Source organism: Martes martes (assembly GCF_963455335.1).
Source record: "Martes martes genome assembly, chromosome: 1".
NCBI classification, from domain to species: Eukaryota; Metazoa; Chordata; class Mammalia; order Carnivora; family Mustelidae; genus Martes; species Martes martes.
Genome location: NC_137888.1, coordinates 208,627,079 through 208,632,774, shown reverse-complemented (window position 1 = coordinate 208,632,774; position 5,696 = coordinate 208,627,079).

Here is a 5,696-nt window from a genome sequence, read left to right as displayed (position 1 = left end):
TGATTGATTTTATTTTTTATTTTTAATTTCTTTTTTTTTAAGATTTATCTATTTGAAAAAAAGAAAAGATTTATCTATTTGAGAGAGAGAGAGACAGCACGTGGGTGTGTGGAGCGAGGGCAGGGAGAGGCAGAGGGAGATGGAGAAAGAATGTCAAGGGGACTTTCCTGCTGAGCCTGGAGCCCGACACAACCCCTAAGATCACAACCGGAGCCAAAACCAAAAGTTGGACCTTTAACCGACTGTGCCACCCAGGGACCCCTATTTTATTTTTTATTTTTTTTAAGGTTTTATTTATTTATTTGACAGACAGAGATCACAGGTAGGCAGAGAGGCAGGCAGAGAGAGGGAAGCAGGCTCCCCGCTGAGCAGAGAGCCCGATGTGGGGCTCGATCCCAGGACCCTGAGATCATGACCTGAGCCGAAGGCAGAGGCTTTAACCCACTGAGCTGCCCAGGTGCCCCAAGGACACTATTTTTTAAATTCACCTAGGGGCGCCTGGGTGACTCAGTCAGTTATGTCTGCCTTCGGCTCAGGTCATGATCCCAGGGTTCTGGGATCAAGCCCTGTGCTGGGCTTCTGGCTCAGCAGGGAGTCTGTTTCTCCTCTCTCTGCTGTTTCCCCTGCTTGTGCTCTCTCTCTCAAATAAGTAAAATCTTAAAAAAAAAAAAAAAAAAAGACAAAACTTGTCTTCTATTTTGCCATCTTTGGTGTTTTATGCCTCTCATGGGCCAACTATGGCTGCCACAGTTCCAGACATCACATCTCAACCTCCAAAGACCTCACCCCCAAACAGCTGCTCTGTCACTTTCTGGCTGAAAGTAGGACATATCTATGCCCAAAACAATCACTGTTAGGGGGAATGGAATATCTGGGGTAAAAAGAACCAGTTAAGAGCTGGTACCTAGGAGGGACACCTGGGTGGCTCAGTTGGTTAAGTGTCTGCCTTTGGCTCAGGTCATGATCCCAGGTACCTGGGATCCAGACCTGAATAGGGCTCCTTGCTCAGTGGGGAGCCTGCTTCTTCCTCTGCCTGCAGCTCCCCTGCTTGTGTTCTCTATCTCTCTGACAAGTAAATAATCTTTAAAAAAAAAAAAAAAAAAGAACTGGTACCTGGAGGTGGGAGAGACCCAGTAGCCTCCTCCCACCACTTCATTGCCTCATCCTTTTTTTTTTTTTAAAGATTTTATTTATTTGTCAGAGAGAGAGAGAGAGAGCGAGCACAGGCAGACAGAGTGACAGGCAGAGGCAGAGGGAGAAGCAGGCTTCCCGCCAAGCAAGGAGCCCGATGCGGGACTTGATCTTAGGACCCTGGGATCATGACCTGAGCCGAAGGCAGCTGCTTAACCAACTGAGCCACCCAGGCATCCCATCATCCTTTTTTTTTTTTTTTTTTAAGATTTTTTATGTATTTATTTGACAGAGAAATCACAAGTTAGGCAGAAGTAGGCAGAGAGGCAGGCAGATAGGGAGAAGCAGGCTCCCTGCTGAGCAGAGAACCCGATGTGGGGCTCCATCCCAGGACCCTGGGATCATGACCGGAGCCGAAGGCAGAGGCTTAACCCACCGAGCCACCCAGGCGCCCCTCATTCCCTCATCCTTGACCCCTCCTTGACTTGAGCGGTAGCAATTTCACGGAAAGAAGAGGATGGCTTTTCACTTGTTAGTAAACATTCTGATGGCAGAAGCCAAGGGCATCGTGGGAATATTATTTATGGAGTGGGTATTAGTCAGCTAGGGCTGCATAACAAAGTGCCATAGGCTGGGTGGCTTAAACAAATTTATTTTCTCGGAGTTCTGGAGGCTGGAAGTTCAAGATGAAGGTGTTGGCAGGGTTGATTTTTTTTTTTTTTTTTTTAGGATTAATTTATTTGAGACGTAGCAAGGAGAGAAGGAACAGGAGGGAAGGGGAGAAGCAGACTCCCTGCTGAGCAAGGAGCCCAATATGGAGCTTGATCCCAGGACCCCAGGATCATGACCTGAGCTGAAGGCAGATACTTAACCAGTGGAGCCCCCCAGGCGTCTCAGAGTTGATTCCTTCTGAGGCCTTTTCCTTGGTTTGTAGATGGTCATCTTCTCCCTGTGTTTCACAAGATCTTCCCTTTGTGCATGTCTGTGTCCAATTCTTCTCCTCCTCCTCCTTTATGTGAGAGGGAGACCATGAGTGGTGGGGAGGGGCAGAGGGAGAGGGAGAAGCAGGTTCCCCGCTGAGCAGGGAGCCCAACGTGGGGCTGGAGCCCAACATGGGGCTCGATCCCAGGACCCTGAGATCATGACCTGAGCTGAAGGCAGAGGCTTAACCGACTGAATCTCCTACGTGCCCCTAATCTCTTCTTTTAAGGACTCCAGTAATTGGATTATGGCCAGTCGGTATGACGTTAGTTTACTTTAATGACCTCTTTAGAGACTCTATCCAAATATAATCACATTCTGAGGTACTGGGGTTAGGACTTCAACATGCATTTGGGGAGTGGGATACAACTCAGCCCCATAACTGGATACCTCTCCACTCCATATAGGTCTCATGCTGGTCACCAGGAAGCCAGCACTGACCCAACTACAAAAGGTCCCTGAGTATGCACTGAGGTCCAGGGGACCTCAGGAGTGCATGGTGGGGATGGCAGCCCTGACTTCCAGAGCCCAAGGAGCTGAATGGCGGAGGTCTGAAGGGTGAGGGGTGGAACAGAACAGGAGGGGGAAGAGGGCTCGCCTGAGGGCGGGGATAGTGAAGGCAGACCTTGGGGGGGGTACTGTGGCCTCCCCATTTCCCCACCTGAGGGGATCCTTCTATTCAAGCCACAGCCTCTGGTTATCACTGCAGTTGCAAAATGTTTACCCATCCAGAGTCCATTAATAATTCTGCCCTGTCCTTTTCCATGCTGTAAATTTGTAAATGTATGCTTTCAGTTTTGGATTTCCATTTTTTCCCCTCTCAAATTGTTATAATTACAGTTTATCTTGAATTTATAGGCTCTTCTGACTGCTGATGGAATTTGCCAGGACAAGATAAACTCTCCCCCTTTCTTCACAGCTGGCCATAAGCAGAAGCTAGTCAGCAACCTAAAGATGTAATTTGCAAATGTGATTTTTTTTTTTTTTTTAAGATTTTATTTTGACCGAGAACTAGAGAGCACAAGCAGGGGGAGCATTGGCGGGAGAAGGAGAAGCAGGCTCCCCGCTGAGCAGAGAGCCCGATGTGGGGCTCGATCCTAGGACCCTGAGACCATGACCTGAACTGAAGGCAGAGGTTTAACCCACTGAGCCACCCAGGTGCCCCTCTTTCTGAGTTCTGATGATGGTTCTGGTTCACCTAAATGCTGGCTGGGGCTAGGAATCCCCTTAAAGGCGTCTTCATTCACACATCCGGTGGCTGGCACTGACTCTTGCCTTTAACCTTGCCGACCAGAATTGCTACACATTGCCTGTCCCTGTGGCTTGGACTTCCGCACAGTATGGCATCTGGGCTCCAAGGGCAAGAGTTCCAAGTCTGGTTGAAGCGGTCTCCTCTCTGACTCCCTAGCCTTGGAAACCAGCATCGTCTCCCCTCTCTGTTTGCTGATGTGTCACCAGAGCCGGCTTTTATTTAAGGGGAAGCATCTAGACTCCACCTCCTCATGGGAGGGAGGTCACATAAAATATTTAGAAAGCGCCTGGCACATAATTAACACTCGATAAATGTAGACATCATCTGCTGTCACTCTTGCTGCTATATAATGTATTATTGTGACAAGGATAAGCATTCAAGGAAGAAAGTAGATAAGCCTCCCCCTCTCTCTCTGCCTGCCTCCCTCTCTGCTCCCCCCACTGTCTTTGCCTGCCTCTCTGCCTACTTGTGATCTCTGTCTGTCGAATAAATAAATAAAATCTTAAAAAAAAGAAACCCAGAAAGAATAATGATTGCTGTTTTCTACCACTAAGTTTGGAGTTGCTACACAGCAATGTATAACCAGAACAATTTGCATTTGCTCATTTAATTAATTTAAATTTAATTTAAAATTGAATCCCAACAACCCTTGGAGAGGAACGATTCTCCCCATTTGATAAAGAAACAGAGTGACTGGGAAACATTCACAAAGTTGTGGCATGAGTAACTGGTAGAACTGGGATGTGAACCCAGGTGGACCTACTCCAGAGTCAGGTCATAGCCACGTCTCTACGGCCCATATATCTTGATTCCCTCCCCAGCACTCCTTTCCCTTTGGGTCCCAGCACCTGATTTTCCTTTGGGAGCAGCTCTCCACCATCCTCAGTCCGTGCAGTTCAGATGGAACTGAGCCCACCGTGGGCCTTCAGGCACAAGCCCCTAACCCACATCAGGCCAGCGAGAGCAAGCATTCCTCTGGGGACAGTGATTGGTTTGGTGATGGGCTCATGATGAGACAGGGTTTCTGAGTGCCAGCACTGGAAACGTTGTTGGCTTTACAGAGAAATAGGCCTATTTTAACCACGGAATCATGTAGTTGCTGGTCCCATCTTTGCTGTTGGGAGGAGCTCCCGTCCGGAAGTATAGTCAAGAGAAAGATAAAGGGGTGCCTGGGTGGCCCAGTGGCTTAAGCCTCTGCCTTTGGCTCAGGTCATGATCTCAGGGTTCTGGGATCAAGCACCACATTGGGCTCTCTGCTCAGGGGGGAGTCTGCTGCCCCCCCCCCCGCCTTCCTCTCTGCCTACTTGTGATCTCTGTCTGTCAAATAAATAAATAAAATCTTTTTAAAAAAGGGAGAGAGAAAGATACAAGTAGATTCCTAACACCATTTAAGGACCTAGATACAGCATTCCTGAAACTTCTCACTGTTGGCTAAAGGTGCTTTGAACTGAGTTTGTCTCTTGCAGCTGAAAGAGGCCTATCTGCTATTCTCCCAGTGAGGCTCTTCTCTTATGCATTTCCATCTTTCCTGAGGACAGAGAATGGACCTGATCTATCACAGCTGTGTCTGGGTACAGGCGCCATCCATCAATCTTGTTCTATTGAATAGAACTAAAAGGCACATTGCCCCTGTTTTCCTGGTGAGGAAATGGGCTGTCCTAAGGCTTTGGGATAAGAGCAGGATCCGGAGTAGCACTTATATCCCAAATTTGAAATCTGAGTCAAGTTCTTTGTCTTAGGTTGGGAACTGAGATTTGGAAGAAAAGGGAGGAAGAAATAATGATGGGGAGATCACGCCAGCAACTGCTGGGTCGGCTTAACCAGAGGGGAGGGCCATAAAGGTTGTCTTGAGGTCTCTACAAGTCAAGGAGCTTCCTCACGGGCCTGATGGCACACAGTGGGGAGCATAGCTCTTGCCCTCGTCAGCCGCTCTCCATTTCTGACACCTGGATATTCCGAGTTGTGAAAGTGCTCAGAATACAGGCTGTCATTTACATGCTGGTGTGTATCACTTGCTAACTGTGGGACCCGAGGATCTGAAGTTAGACACCGATCACTTTCTGCCAGCTATTTTGCCACCTAGTTCCCCAAGAAGCAGCCACATCACAGTGCTCTAGTTGGAGACTTTATTCAAGGAGGAGAGGGGAAAATGAGCTAGAGTTGGATTCTTTGTCTAGTCACCTGGAGAAGGACGAGTCTCTGGGACTCCAGGAAGGAGAGACAGGACTCTGGAAACTAGAAGGCAGAGCGGGAGAGAGATGGAGCTTTGGGTATCTTGAGGGGCCGGGTCGGGGGAAGGGACTCCCATCTCCCATCCAAGGCCCGGCGCCCC